Source organism: Sorex araneus, chromosome 9 (genome assembly GCF_027595985.1).
Source record: "Sorex araneus isolate mSorAra2 chromosome 9, mSorAra2.pri, whole genome shotgun sequence".
In the NCBI taxonomy this organism is placed as follows: Eukaryota; Metazoa; Chordata; class Mammalia; order Eulipotyphla; family Soricidae; genus Sorex; species Sorex araneus.
The window spans coordinates 33,332,625-33,346,589 of NC_073310.1; the positions used below are offsets into that span (position 1 = coordinate 33,332,625).

The 13,965-nt window shown below is 76.3% G+C and overlaps 9 non-coding genes across 9 annotated transcripts; all 9 read left to right on the forward strand.

Annotated features, from left to right (window-relative positions):
* Nucleotides 1-753: 753 nt before the first annotated feature.
* LOC129398823 (5S ribosomal RNA) lies at nucleotides 754-872 on the forward strand. Its single transcript, XR_008626700.1, has one exon. It is a non-coding gene; the product is annotated as a 5S ribosomal RNA (ribosomal RNA).
* A 1,498-nt stretch (nucleotides 873-2,370) lies between these two features.
* On the forward strand, nucleotides 2,371-2,489 carry LOC129398825 (5S ribosomal RNA). The gene has a single exon (XR_008626702.1). It is a non-coding gene; the product is annotated as a 5S ribosomal RNA (ribosomal RNA).
* Nucleotides 2,490-3,904: 1,415 nt separating this feature from the next.
* LOC129398826 (5S ribosomal RNA) lies at nucleotides 3,905-4,023 on the forward strand. Its single transcript, XR_008626703.1, has one exon. It is a non-coding gene; the product is annotated as a 5S ribosomal RNA (ribosomal RNA).
* A 1,494-nt stretch (nucleotides 4,024-5,517) lies between these two features.
* LOC129398827 (5S ribosomal RNA) lies at nucleotides 5,518-5,636 on the forward strand. Its single transcript, XR_008626704.1, has one exon. It is a non-coding gene; the product is annotated as a 5S ribosomal RNA (ribosomal RNA).
* Nucleotides 5,637-7,139: 1,503 nt separating this feature from the next.
* LOC129398828 (5S ribosomal RNA) lies at nucleotides 7,140-7,258 on the forward strand. The gene has a single exon (XR_008626705.1). It is a non-coding gene; the product is annotated as a 5S ribosomal RNA (ribosomal RNA).
* Nucleotides 7,259-8,683: 1,425 nt separating this feature from the next.
* On the forward strand, nucleotides 8,684-8,802 carry LOC129398829 (5S ribosomal RNA). Its single transcript, XR_008626706.1, has one exon. It is a non-coding gene; the product is annotated as a 5S ribosomal RNA (ribosomal RNA).
* A 1,482-nt stretch (nucleotides 8,803-10,284) lies between these two features.
* On the forward strand, nucleotides 10,285-10,403 carry LOC129398830 (5S ribosomal RNA). The gene has a single exon (XR_008626707.1). It is a non-coding gene; the product is annotated as a 5S ribosomal RNA (ribosomal RNA).
* A 1,497-nt stretch (nucleotides 10,404-11,900) lies between these two features.
* On the forward strand, nucleotides 11,901-12,019 carry LOC129398831 (5S ribosomal RNA). Its single transcript, XR_008626708.1, has one exon. It is a non-coding gene; the product is annotated as a 5S ribosomal RNA (ribosomal RNA).
* A 1,486-nt stretch (nucleotides 12,020-13,505) lies between these two features.
* On the forward strand, nucleotides 13,506-13,624 carry LOC129398832 (5S ribosomal RNA). The gene has a single exon (XR_008626709.1). It is a non-coding gene; the product is annotated as a 5S ribosomal RNA (ribosomal RNA).
* The last annotated feature ends 341 nt before the right edge of the window (nucleotides 13,625-13,965 follow it).

Consider the following 13,965-nt stretch of genomic DNA (forward strand, 5'->3'; position numbering starts at 1 on the left):
GCCCTCGGGCGACACCCAGGGCACCCACGGGGCCCAAGGCGCACCCCGGCCCCGCGCACACGCAGCCCCGCAGTGCAGAGCGCCCCGGTGGGGGAGCACCCGGCCAAGGGGCACCCAGGTCTCCTGGCCCACGCGAGGGGATTCCCCCACCTTCCCATTCCCGCAGGCGCCGGGCCAGGCCCGGGGCCTGCCCCGTGACGGCGCCCTGGGCCACCCGCAGGAGCGCCCGAGCGCCCGCCGGGCCAAGTGCAGCAGCGCGACCCCTCGCGCACCGGGAAGCGGACACACGCAGACAGACAGGGTCCGGGGGCGCTGGGCAAAGCCGCCCGGCCGCGGGCCTTCCCCGGCCGCGGCCCACGCCCCCACGCCGCCCCCGGCCCCCCGGCCCCCGCGCCGCGCGCACCTGCGCCCAGAACCGCTGCAGAGACAAGCGGCCCGGTGCCCCGTGCGCCCCTGGGGGCCGAGCGCAGGCGGCACGACGCGGTCCGGGGGGAGGCGGGGGCGCCGGGGCGCCGGGGCGGTGCGCCCCGGCCGGCGTGCGTGTGTGCGTGTCCGTGTGTCCGTCTGGGGGCGGGTGTCCGGCTCTCGGGCTCACACGCACGCCCTTGGAGGAGGCTGGCTGGCGGGCGGTGCCGGGCGCCCCCCCGCCCGGGTGGCCTTTCCCGCGCGGATCCCGTGGCAGGCGGGCCGAGCTGCGCAGGGAGGCCCGGTGGGCGGCCGGGCTTCTTGAGGGCGGCGGAGAGCCACGCCTCCGTCTACGGCCATACCACCCTGAACGCGCCCGATCTCGTCTGATCTCGGAAGCTAAGCAGGGTCGGGCCTGGTTAGTACTTGGATGGGAGACCGCCTGGGAATACCGGGTGCTGTAGGCCTTTTGCGGGCGTGGGGGGCGGGGGGGGGCCTTCCTGTCTTTCATTTTCTCCCCCTGGCCTCTGCCTTGGCGCGGGGGAGGGCCCCGGCCCCTGGCCTTGGTCCTGCCCTTCGCCTGCGGCCCCCCGCGACCCAGGTGCCCCGGCCCCTCCCGGGCCACCACCCCCGTGGTGCCGCTCGCCTGAGGCCTGCGGCCCAGCCATCCCACCCCACCGGCAGCTCCTCACCCGGACCGTGCACCCCGGGCCCCGACCCCCGCCTCAGCCCCTGGGCCTTGTGCCTGGGGAGGGCCGGGGCAGGGCCCCGCAACCGGCAGCCTCCTGGGGCATCCTCCTCCGAGGACCCCGGGGCGGGACACCTCCCGCAGGGACGTCGCCCGGGCTGTGTGCGTGCGCCTGTGTGTGTGCCTGTGTGTGTTTGTGTGTGCGCGCGTGGGCCTGATGGTGCCTGTGTGTGAGTCTCTGGGTGTGTCTCTGTGTGGGGGTGTCTCTATGTGTGTGTGCGCGTGCGTGTGCGCAGGTGTCTGCGTGTGCGTGTGCGTGTGCGTGTGCGTGTGCGTGTGCGTGGAGTGGGGCCCCCGCCGGCCCCCGCTCCGCCCGCAGAAGGAGGTCCCCTGGGCCTGCCCCGGCCCGCCGGCCCTGCCTGTGCGCCTGCCCTGCAGCCCCTGCTCTCTTCCTCCTGCGGCCTCTCCGGTCCCCTGGAGGGAGGGTGGCAGGCCGGGCAAGCTGTCCCCTCTCCTTCAGCCCTCGGGCGACACCCAGGGCACCCACGGGGCCCAAGGCGCACCCCGGCCCCGCGCACACGCAGCCCCGCAGTGCAGAGCGCCCCGGTGGGGGAGCACCCGGCCTAGGGGCACCCAGGTCTCCTGGCCCACGCGAGGGGATTCCCCCACCTTCCCATTCCCGCAGGCGCCGGGCCAGGCCCGGGGCCTGCCCCGTGACGGCGCCCTGGGCCACCCGCAGGAGCGCCCGAGCGCCCGCCGGGCCAAGTGCAGCAGCGCGACCCCTCGCGCACCGGGAAGCGGACACACGCAGACAGACAGGGTCCGGGGGCGCTGGGCAAAGCCGCCCGGCCGCGGGCCTTCCCCGGCCGCGGCCCACGCCCCCACGCCGCCCCCGGCCCCCCGGCCCCCGCGCCGCGCGCACCTGCGCCCAGAACCGCTGCAGAGACAAGCGGCCCGGTGCCCCGTGCGCCCCTGGGGGCCGAGTGCAGGCGGCCCGACGCGGTCCGGGGGGAGGCGGGGGCGCCGGGGCGCCGGGGCGGTGCGCCCCGGCCGGCGTGCGTGTGTGCGTGTCCGTGTGTCCGTCTGGGGGCGGGTGTCCAGCTCTCGGGCTCACACGCACGCCCTTGGAGGAGGCTGGCTGGCGGGCGGTGCCGGGCGCCCCCCCCCCCCGCCCGGGTGGCCTTTCCCGCGCGGATCCCGTGGCAGGCGGGCCGAGCTGCGCAGGGAGGCCCGGTGGGCGGCCGGGCTTCTTGAGGGCGGCGGAGAGCCACGCCTCCGTCTACGGCCATACCACCCTGAACGCGCCCGATCTCGTCTGATCTCGGAAGCTAAGCAGGGTCGGGCCTGGTTAGTACTTGGATGGGAGACCGCCTGGGAATACCGGGTGCTGTAGGCCTTTTGCGGGCGTGGGGGGGGGGGGGCCTTCCTGTCTTTCATTTTCTCCCCCTGGCCTCTGCCTTGGCGCGGGGGAGGGCCCCGGCCCCTGGCCTTGGTCCTGCCCTTCGCCTGCGGCCCCCCGCGACCCAGGTGCCCCGGCCCCTCCCGGGCCACCACCCCCGTGGTGCCGCTCGCCTGAGGCCTGCGGCCCAGCCATCCCACCCCACCGGCAGCTCCTCACCCGGACCGTGCACCCCGGGCCCCGACCCCCGCCTCAGCCCCTGGGCCTTGTGCCTGGGGAGGGCCGGGGCAGGGCCCCGCAACCGGCAGCCTCCTGGGGCATCCTCCTCCGAGGACCCCGGGGCGGGACACCTCCCGCAGGGACGTCGCCCGGGCTGTGTGCGTGCGCCTGTGTGTGTGCCTGTGTGTGTTTGTGTGTGCGTGCGTGGGCCTGATGGTGCCTGTGTGTGAGTCTCTGGGTGTGTCTCTGTGTGGGGGTGTCTCTATGTGTGTGTGCGCGTGCGTGTGCGCAGGTGTCTGCGTGTGCGTGTGCGTGTGCGTGTGCGTGTGCGTGGAGTGGGGCCCCCGCCGGCCCCCGCTCCGCCCGCAGAAGGAGGTCCCCTGGGCCTGCCCCGGCCCGCCGGCCCTGCCTGTGCGCCTGCCCTGCAGCCCCTGCTCTCTTCCTCCTGCGGCCTCTCCGGTCCCCTGGAGGGAGGGTGGCAGGCCGGGCAAGCTGTCCCCTCTCCTTCAGCCCTCGGGCGACACCCAGGGCACCCACGGGGCCCAAGGCGCACCCCGGCCCCGCGCACACGCAGCCCCGCAGTGCAGAGCGCCCCGGTGGGGGAGCACCCGGCCAAGGGGCACCCAGGTCTCCTGGCCCACGCGAGGGGATTCCCCCACCTTCCCATTCCCGCAGGCGCCGGGCCAGGCCCGGGGCCTGCCCCGTGACGGCGCCCTGGGCCACCCGCAGGAGCGCCCGAGCGCCCGCCGGGCCAAGTGCAGCAGCGCGACCCCTCGCGCACCGGGAAGCGGACACACGCAGACAGACAGGGTCCGGGGGCGCTGGGCAAAGCCGCCCGGCCGCGGGCCTTCCCCGGCCGCGGCCCACGCCCCCACGCCGCCCCCGGCCCCCCGGCCCCCGCGCCGCGCGCACCTGCGCCCAGAACCGCTGCAGAGACAAGCGGCCCGGTGCCCCGGGGCGGTGCGCCCCGGCCGGCGTGCGTGTGTGCGTGTCCGTGTGTCCGTCTGGGGGCGGGTGTCCGGCTCTCGGGCTCACACGCACGCCCTTGGAGGAGGCTGGCTGGCGGGCGGTGCCGGGCGCCCCCCCGCCCGGGTGGCCTTTCCCGCGCGGATCCCGTGGCAGGCGGGCCGAGCTGCGCAGGGAGGCCCGGTGGGCGGCCGGGCTTCTTGAGGGCGGCGGAGAGCCACGCCTCCGTCTACGGCCATACCACCCTGAACGCGCCCGATCTCGTCTGATCTCGGAAGCTAAGCAGGGTCGGGCCTGGTTAGTACTTGGATGGGAGACCGCCTGGGAATACCGGGTGCTGTAGGCCTTTTGCGGGCGTGGGGGGCGGGGGGGGGGCCTTCCTGTCTTTCATTTTCTCCCCCTGGCCTCTGCCTTGGCGCGGGGGAGGGCCCCGGCCCCTGGCCTTGGTCCTGCCCTTCGCCTGCGGCCCCCCGCGACCCAGGTGCCCCGGCCCCTCCCGGGCCACCACCCCCGTGGTGCCGCTCGCCTGAGGCCTGCGGCCCAGCCATCCCACCCCACCGGCAGCTCCTCACCCGGACCGTGCACCCCGGGCCCCGACCCCCGCCTCAGCCCCTGGGCCTTGTGCCTGGGGAGGGCCGGGGCAGGGCCCCGCAACCGGCAGCCTCCTGGGGCATCCTCCTCCGAGGACCCCGGGGCGGGACACCTCCCGCAGGGACGTCGCCCGGGCTGTGTGCGTGCGCCTGTGTGTGTGCCTGTGTGTGTTTGTGTGTGCGTGCGTGGGCCTGATTGTGCCTGTGTGTGAGTCTCTGGGTGTGTCTCTGTGTGGGGGTGTCTCTATGTGTGTGTGCGCGTGCGTGTGCGCAGGTGTCTGCGTGTGCGTGTGCGTGTGCGTGTGCGTGTGCGTGTGCGTGGAGTGGGGCCCCCGCCGGCCCCCGCTCCGCCCGCAGAAGGAGGTCCCCTGGGCCTGCCCCGGCCCGCCGGCCCTGCCTGTGCGCCTGCCCTGCAGCCCCTGCTCTCTTCCTCCTGCGGCCTCTCCGGTCCCCTGGAGGGAGGGTGGCAGGCCGGGCAAGCTGTCCCCTCTCCTTCAGCCCTCGGGCGACACCCAGGGCACCCACGGGGCCCAAGGCGCACCCCGGCCCCGCGCACACGCAGCCCCGCAGTGCAGAGCGCCCCGGTGGGGGAGCACCCGGCCAAGGGGCACCCAGGTCTCCTGGCCCACGCGAGGGGATTCCCCCACCTTCCCATTCCCGCAGGCGCCGGGCCAGGCCCGGGGCCTGCCCCGTGACGGCGCCCTGGGCCACCCGCAGGAGCGCCCGAGCGCCCGCCGGGCCAAGTGCAGCAGCGCGACCCCTCGCGCACCGGGAAGCGGACACACGCAGACAGACAGGGTCCGGGGGCGCTGGGCAAAGCCGCCCGGCCGCGGGCCTTCCCCGGCCGCGGCCCACGCCCCCACGCCGCCCCCGGCCCCCCGGCCCCCGCGCCGCGCGCACCTGCGCCCAGAACCGCTGCAGAGACAAGCGGCCCGGTGCCCCGTGCGCCCCTGGGGGCCGAGCGCAGGCGGCACGACGCGGTCCGGGGGGAGGCGGGGGCGCCGGGGCGCCGGGGCGGTGCGCCCCGGCCGGCGTGCGTGTGTGCGTGTCCGTGTGTCCGTCTGGGGGCGGGTGTCCGGCTCTCGGGCTCACACGCACGCCCTTGGAGGAGGCTGGCTGGCGGGCGGTGCCGGGCGCCCCCCCGCCCGGGTGGCCTTTCCCGCGCGGATCCCGTGGCAGGCGGGCCGAGCTGCGCAGGGAGGCCCGGTGGGCGGCCGGGCTTCTTGAGGGCGGCGGAGAGCCACGCCTCCGTCTACGGCCATACCACCCTGAACGCGCCCGATCTCGTCTGATCTCGGAAGCTAAGCAGGGTCGGGCCTGGTTAGTACTTGGATGGGAGACCGCCTGGGAATACCGGGTGCTGTAGGCCTTTTGCGGGCGTGGGGGGCGGGGGGGGGGGGGCCTTCCTGTCTTTCATTTTCTCCCCCTGGCCTCTGCCTTGGCGCGGGGGAGGGCCCCGGCCCCTGGCCTTGGTCCTGCCCTTCGCCTGCGGCCCCCCGCGACCCAGGTGCCCCGGCCCCTCCCGGGCCACCACCCCCGTGGTGCCGCTCGCCTGAGGCCTGCGGCCCAGCCATCCCACCCCACCGGCAGCTCCTCACCCGGACCGTGCACCCCGGGCCCCGACCCCCGCCTCAGCCCCTGGGCCTTGTGCCTGGGGAGGGCCGGGGCAGGGCCCCGCAACCGGCAGCCTCCTGGGGCATCCTCCTCCGAGGACCCCGGGGCGGGACACCTCCCGCAGGGACGTCGCCCGGGCTGTGTGCGTGCGCCTGTGTGTGTGCCTGTGTGTGTTTGTGTGTGCGTGCGTGGGCCTGATTGTGCCTGTGTGTGAGTCTCTGGGTGTGTCTCTGTGTGGGGGTGTCTCTATGTGTGTGTGCGCGTGCGTGTGCGCAGGTGTCTGCGTGTGCGTGTGCGTGTGCGTGTGCGTGTGCGTGTGCGTGTGCGTGGAGTGGGGCCCCCGCCGGCCCCCGCTCCGCCCGCAGAAGGAGGTCCCCTGGGCCTGCCCCGGCCCGCCGGCCCTGCCTGTGCGCCTGCCCTGCAGCCCCTGCTCTCTTCCTCCTGCGGCCTCTCCGGTCCCCTGGAGGGAGGGTGGCAGGCCGGGCAAGCTGTCCCCTCTCCTTCAGCCCTCGGGCGACACCCAGGGCACCCACGGGGCCCAAGGCGCACCCCGGCCCCGCGCACACGCAGCCCCGCAGTGCAGAGCGCCCCGGTGGGGGAGCACCCGGCCAAGGGGCACCCAGGTCTCCTGGCCCACGCGAGGGGATTCCCCCACCTTCCCATTCCCGCAGGCGCCGGGCCAGGCCCGGGGCCTGCCCCGTGACGGCGCCCTGGGCCACCCGCAGGAGCGCCCGAGCGCCCGCCGGGCCAAGTGCAGCAGCGCGACCCCTCGCGCACCGGGAAGCGGACACACGCAGACAGACAGGGTCCGGGGGCGCTGGGCAAAGCCGCCCGGCCGCGGGCCTTCCCCGGCCGCGGCCCACGCCCCCACGCCGCCCCCGGCCCCCCGGCCCCCGCGCCGCGCGCACCTGCGCCCAGAACCGCTGCAGAGACAAGCGGCCCGGTGCCCCGTGCGCCCCTGGGGGCCGAGCGCAGGCGGCACGACGCGGTCCGGGGGGAGGCGGGGGCGCCGGGGCGCCGGGGCGGTGCGCCCCGGCCGGCGTGCGTGTGTGCGTGTCCGTGTGTCCGTCTGGGGGCGGGTGTCCGGCTCTCGGGCTCACACGCACGCCCTTGGAGGAGGCTGGCTGGCGGGCGGTGCCGGGCGCCCCCCCGCCCGGGTGGCCTTTCCCGCGCGGATCCCGTGGCAGGCGGGCCGAGCTGCGCAGGGAGGCCCGGTGGGCGGCCGGGCTTCTTGAGGGCGGCGGAGAGCCACGCCTCCGTCTACGGCCATACCACCCTGAACGCGCCCGATCTCGTCTGATCTCGGAAGCTAAGCAGGGTCGGGCCTGGTTAGTACTTGGATGGGAGACCGCCTGGGAATACCGGGTGCTGTAGGCCTTTTGCGGGCGTGGGGGGCGGGGGGGGGGCCTTCCTGTCTTTCATTTTCTCCCCCTGGCCTCTGCCTTGGCGCGGGGGAGGGCCCCGGCCCCTGGCCTTGGTCCTGCCCTTCGCCTGCGGCCCCCCGCGACCCAGGTGCCCCGGCCCCTCCCGGGCCACCACCCCCGTGGTGCCGCTCGCCTGAGGCCTGCGGCCCAGCCATCCCACCCCACCGGCAGCTCCTCACCCGGACCGTGCACCCCGGGCCCCGACCCCCGCCTCAGCCCCTGGGCCTTGTGCCTGGGGAGGGCCGGGGCAGGGCCCCGCAACCGGCAGCCTCCTGGGGCATCCTCCTCCGAGGACCCCGGGGCGGGACACCTCCCGCAGGGACGTCGCCCGGGCTGTGTGCGTGCGCCTGTGTGTGTGCCTGTGTGTGTTTGTGTGTGCGTGCGTGGGCCTGATTGTGCCTGTGTGTGAGTCTCTGGGTGTGTCTCTGTGTGGGGGTGTCTCTATGTGTGTGTGCGCGTGCGTGTGCGCAGGTGTCTGCGTGTGCGTGTGCGTGTGCGTGTGCGTGTGCGTGTGCGTGGAGTGGGGCCCCCGCCGGCCCCCGCTCCGCCCGCAGAAGGAGGTCCCCTGGGCCTGCCCCGGCCCGCCGGCCCTGCCTGTGCGCCTGCCCTGCAGCCCCTGCTCTCTTCCTCCTGCGGCCTCTCCGGTCCCCTGGAGGGAGGGTGGCAGGCCGGGCAAGCTGTCCCCTCTCCTTCAGCCCTCGGGCGACACCCAGGGCACCCACGGGGCCCAAGGCGCACCCCGGCCCCGCGCACACGCAGCCCCGCAGTGCAGAGCGCCCCGGTGGGGGAGCACCCGGCCAAGGGGCACCCAGGTCTCCTGGCCCACGCGAGGGGATTCCCCCACCTTCCCATTCCCGCAGGCGCCGGGCCAGGCCCGGGGCCTGCCCCGTGACGGCGCCCTGGGCCACCCGCAGGAGCGCCCGAGCGCCCGCCGGGCCAAGTGCAGCAGCGCGACCCCTCGCGCACCGGGAAGCGGACACACGCAGACAGACAGGGTCCGGGGGCGCTGGGCAAAGCCGCCCGGCCGCGGGCCTTCCCCGGCCGCGGCCCACGCCCCCACGCCGCCCCCGGCCCCCCGGCCCCCGCGCCGCGCGCACCTGCGCCCAGAACCGCTGCAGAGACAAGCGGCCCGGTGCCCCGGGGCGGTGCGCCCCGGCCGGCGTGCGTGTGTGCGTGTCCGTGTGTCCGTCTGGGGGCGGGTGTCCGGCTCTCGGGCTCACACGCACGCCCTTGGAGGAGGCTGGCTGGCGGGCGGTGCCGGGCGCCCCCCCGCCCGGGTGGCCTTTCCCGCGCGGATCCCGTGGCAGGCGGGCCGAGCTGCGCAGGGAGGCCCGGTGGGCGGCCGGGCTTCTTGAGGGCGGCGGAGAGCCACGCCTCCGTCTACGGCCATACCACCCTGAACGCGCCCGATCTCGTCTGATCTCGGAAGCTAAGCAGGGTCGGGCCTGGTTAGTACTTGGATGGGAGACCGCCTGGGAATACCGGGTGCTGTAGGCCTTTTGCGGGCGTGGGGGGCGGGGGGGGGGCCTTCCTGTCTTTCATTTTCTCCCCCTGGCCTCTGCCTTGGCGCGGGGGAGGGCCCCGGCCCCTGGCCTTGGTCCTGCCCTTCGCCTGCGGCCCCCCGCGACCCAGGTGCCCCGGCCCCTCCCGGGCCACCACCCCCGTGGTGCCGCTCGCCTGAGGCCTGCGGCCCAGCCATCCCACCCCACCGGCAGCTCCTCACCCGGACCGTGCACCCCGGGCCCCGACCCCCGCCTCAGCCCCTGGGCCTTGTGCCTGGGGAGGGCCGGGGCAGGGCCCCGCAACCGGCAGCCTCCTGGGGCATCCTCCTCCGAGGACCCCGGGGCGGGACACCTCCCGCAGGGACGTCGCCCGGGCTGTGTGCGTGCGCCTGTGTGTGTGCCTGTGTGTGTTTGTGTGTGCGTGCGTGGGCCTGATTGTGCCTGTGTGTGAGTCTCTGGGTGTGTCTCTGTGTGGGGGTGTCTCTATGTGTGTGTGCGCGTGCGTGTGCGCAGGTGTCTGCGTGTGCGTGTGCGTGTGCGTGTGCGTGGAGTGGGGCCCCCGCCGGCCCCCGCTCCGCCCGCAGAAGGAGGTCCCCTGGGCCTGCCCCGGCCCGCCGGCCCTGCCTGTGCGCCTGCCCTGCAGCCCCTGCTCTCTTCCTCCTGCGGCCTCTCCGGTCCCCTGGAGGGAGGGTGGCAGGCCGGGCAAGCTGTCCCCTCTCCTTCAGCCCTCGGGCGACACCCAGGGCACCCACGGGGCCCAAGGCGCACCCCGGCCCCGCGCACACGCAGCCCCGCAGTGCAGAGCGCCCCGGTGGGGGAGCACCCGGCCAAGGGGCACCCAGGTCTCCTGGCCCACGCGAGGGGATTCCCCCACCTTCCCATTCCCGCAGGCGCCGGGCCAGGCCCGGGGCCTGCCCCGTGACGGCGCCCTGGGCCACCCGCAGGAGCGCCCGAGCGCCCGCCGGGCCAAGTGCAGCAGCGCGACCCCTCGCGCACCGGGAAGCGGACACACGCAGACAGACAGGGTCCGGGGGCGCTGGGCAAAGCCGCCCGGCCGCGGGCCTTCCCCGGCCGCGGCCCACGCCCCCACGCCGCCCCCGGCCCCCCGGCCCCCGCGCCGCGCGCACCTGCGCCCAGAACCGCTGCAGAGACAAGCGGCCCGGTGCCCCGTGCGCCCCTGGGGGCCGAGCGCAGGCGGCACGACGCGGTCCGGGGGGAGGCGGGGGCGCCGGGGCGCCGGGGCGGTGCGCCCCGGCCGGCGTGCGTGTGTGCGTGTCCGTGTGTCCGTCTGGGGGCGGGTGTCCGGCTCTCGGGCTCACACGCACGCCCTTGGAGGAGGCTGGCTGGCGGGCGGTGCCGGGCGCCCCCCCGCCCGGGTGGCCTTTCCCGCGCGGATCCCGTGGCAGGCGGGCCGAGCTGCGCAGGGAGGCCCGGTGGGCGGCCGGGCTTCTTGAGGGCGGCGGAGAGCCACGCCTCCGTCTACGGCCATACCACCCTGAACGCGCCCGATCTCGTCTGATCTCGGAAGCTAAGCAGGGTCGGGCCTGGTTAGTACTTGGATGGGAGACCGCCTGGGAATACCGGGTGCTGTAGGCCTTTTGCGGGCGTGGGGGGCGGGGGGGGGCCTTCCTGTCTTTCATTTTCTCCCCCTGGCCTCTGCCTTGGCGTGGGGGAGGGCCCCGGCCCCTGGCCTTGGTCCTGCCCTTCGCCTGCGGCCCCCCGCGACCCAGGTGCCCCGGCCCCTCCCGGGCCACCACCCCCGTGGTGCCGCTCGCCTGAGGCCTGCGGCCCAGCCATCCCACCCCACCGGCAGCTCCTCACCCGGACCGTGCACCCCGGGCCCCGACCCCCGCCTCAGCCCCTGGGCCTTGTGCCTGGGGAGGGCCGGGGCAGGGCCCCGCAACCGGCAGCCTCCTGGGGCATCCTCCTCCGAGGACCCCGGGGCGGGACACCTCCCGCAGGGACGTCGCCCGGGCTGTGTGCGTGCGCCTGTGTGTGTGCCTGTGTGTGTTTGTGTGTGCGTGCGTGGGCCTGATTGTGCCTGTGTGTGAGTCTCTGGGTGTGTCTCTGTGTGGGGGTGTCTCTATGTGTGTGTGCGCGTGCGTGTGCGCAGGTGTCTGCGTGTGCGTGTGCGTGTGCGTGTGCGTGTGCGTGTGCGTGGAGTGGGGCCCCCGCCGGCCCCCGCTCCGCCCGCAGAAGGAGGTCCCCTGGGCCTGCCCCGGCCCGCCGGCCCTGCCTGTGCGCCTGCCCTGCAGCCCCTGCTCTCTTCCTCCTGCGGCCTCTCCGGTCCCCTGGAGGGAGGGTGGCAGGCCGGGCAAGCTGTCCCCTCTCCTTCAGCCCTCGGGCGACACCCAGGGCACCCACGGGGCCCAAGGCGCACCCCGGCCCCGCGCACACGCAGCCCCGCAGTGCAGAGCGCCCCGGTGGGGGAGCACCCGGCCAAGGGGCACCCAGGTCTCCTGGCCCACGCGAGGGGATTCCCCCACCTTCCCATTCCCGCAGGCGCCGGGCCAGGCCCGGGGCCTGCCCCGTGACGGCGCCCTGGGCCACCCGCAGGAGCGCCCGAGCGCCCGCCGGGCCAAGTGCAGCAGCGCGACCCCTCGCGCACCGGGAAGCGGACACACGCAGACAGACAGGGTCCGGGGGCGCTGGGCAAAGCCGCCCGGCCGCGGGCCTTCCCCGGCCGCGGCCCACGCCCCCACGCCGCCCCCGGCCCCCCGGCCCCCGCGCCGCGCGCACCTGCGCCCAGAACCGCTGCAGAGACAAGCGGCCCGGTGCCCCGTGCGCCCCTGGGGGCCGAGCGCAGGCGGCACGACGCGGTCCGGGGGGAGGCGGGGGCGCCGGGGCGCCGGGGCGGTGCGCCCCGGCCGGCGTGCGTGTGTGCGTGTCCGTGTGTCCGTCTGGGGGCGGGTGTCCGGCTCTCGGGCTCACACGCACGCCCTTGGAGGAGGCTGGCTGGCGGGCGGTGCCGGGCGCCCCCCCCCCCGCCCGGGTGGCCTTTCCCGCGCGGATCCCGTGGCAGGCGGGCCGAGCTGCGCAGGGAGGCCCGGTGGGCGGCCGGGCTTCTTGAGGGCGGCGGAGAGCCACGCCTCCGTCTACGGCCATACCACCCTGAACGCGCCCGATCTCGTCTGATCTCGGAAGCTAAGCAGGGTCGGGCCTGGTTAGTACTTGGATGGGAGACCGCCTGGGAATACCGGGTGCTGTAGGCCTTTTGCGGGCGTGGGGGGCGGGGGGGGGCCTTCCTGTCTTTCATTTTCTCCCCCTGGCCTCTGCCTTGGCGCGGGGGAGGGCCCCGGCCCCTGGCCTTGGTCCTGCCCTTCGCCTGCGGCCCCCCGCGACCCAGGTGCCCCGGCCCCTCCCGGGCCACCACCCCCGTGGTGCCGCTCGCCTGAGGCCTGCGGCCCAGCCATCCCACCCCACCGGCAGCTCCTCACCCGGACCGTGCACCCCGGGCCCCGACCCCCGCCTCAGCCCCTGGGCCTTGTGCCTGGGGAGGGCCGGGGCAGGGCCCCGCAACCGGCAGCCTCCTGGGGCATCCTCCTCCGAGGACCCCGGGGCGGGACACCTCCCGCAGGGACGTCGCCCGGGCTGTGTGCGTGCGCCTGTGTGTGTGCCTGTGTGTGTTTGTGTGTGCGTGCGTGGGCCTGATGGTGCCTGTGTGTGAGTCTCTGGGTGTGTCTCTGTGTGGGGGTGTCTCTATGTGTGTGTGCGCGTGCGTGTGCGCAGGTGTCTGCGTGTGCGTGTGCGTGTGCGTGTGCGTGGAGTGGGGCCCCCGCCGGCCCCCGCTCCGCCCGCAGAAGGAGGTCCCCTGGGCCTGCCCCGGCCCGCCGGCCCTGCCTGTGCGCCTGCCCTGCAGCCCCTGCTCTCTTCCTCCTGCGGCCTCTCCGGTCCCCTGGAGGGAGGGTGGCAGGCCGGGCAAGCTGTCCCCTCTCCTTCAGCCCTCGGGCGACACCCAGGGCACCCACGGGGCCCAAGGCGCACCCCGGCCCCGCGCACACGCAGCCCCGCAGTGCAGAGCGCCCCGGTGGGGGAGCACCCGGCCAAGGGGCACCCAGGTCTCCTGGCCCACGCGAGGGGATTCCCCCACCTTCCCATTCCCGCAGGCGCCGGGCCAGGCCCGGGGCCTGCCCCGTGACGGCGCCCTGGGCCACCCGCAGGAGCGCCCGAGCGCCCGCCGGGCCAAGTGCAGCAGCGCGACCCCTCGCGCACCGGGAAGCGGACACACGCAGACAGACAGGGTCCGGGGGCGCTGGGCAAAGCCGCCCGGCCGCGGGCCTTCCCCGGCCGCGGCCCACGCCCCCACGCCGCCCCCGGCCCCCCGGCCCCCGCGCCGCGCGCACCTGCGCCCAGAACCGCTGCAGAGACAAGCGGCCCGGTGCCCCGTGCGCCCCTGGGGGCCGAGCGCAGGCGGCACGACGCGGTCCGGGGGGAGGCGGGGGCGCCGGGGCGCCGGGGCGGTGCGCCCCGGCCGGCGTGCGTGTGTGCGTGTCCGTGTGTCCGTCTGGGGGCGGGTGTCCGGCTCTCGGGCTCACACGCACGCCCTTGGAGGAGGCTGGCTGGCGGGCGGTGCCGGGCGCCCCCCCCCCCCGCCCGGGTGGCCTTTCCCGCGCGGATCCCGTGGCAGGCGGGCCGAGCTGCGCAGGGAGGCCCGGTGGGCGGCCGGGCTTCTTGAGGGCGGCGGAGAGCCACGCCTCCGTCTACGGCCATACCACCCTGAACGCGCCCGATCTCGTCTGATCTCGGAAGCTAAGCAGGGTCGGGCCTGGTTAGTACTTGGATGGGAGACCGCCTGGGAATACCGGGTGCTGTAGGCCTTTTGCGGTCGTGGGGGGGGGGGGCCTTCCTGTCTTTCATTTTCTCCCCCTGGCCTCTGCCTTGGCGCGGGGGAGGGCCCCGGCCCCTGGCCTTGGTCCTGCCCTTCGCCTGCGGCCCCCCGCGACCCAGGTGCCCCGGCCCCTCCCGGGCCACCACCCCCGTGGTGCCGCTCGCCTGAGGCCTGCGGCCCAGCCATCCCACCCCACCGGCAGCTCCTCACCCGGACCGTGCACCCCGGGCCCCGACCCCCGCCTCAGCCCCTGGGCCTTGTGCCTGGGGAGGGCCGGGGCAGGGCCCCGCAACCGGCAGCCTCCTGGGGCATCCTCCTCCGAGGACCCCG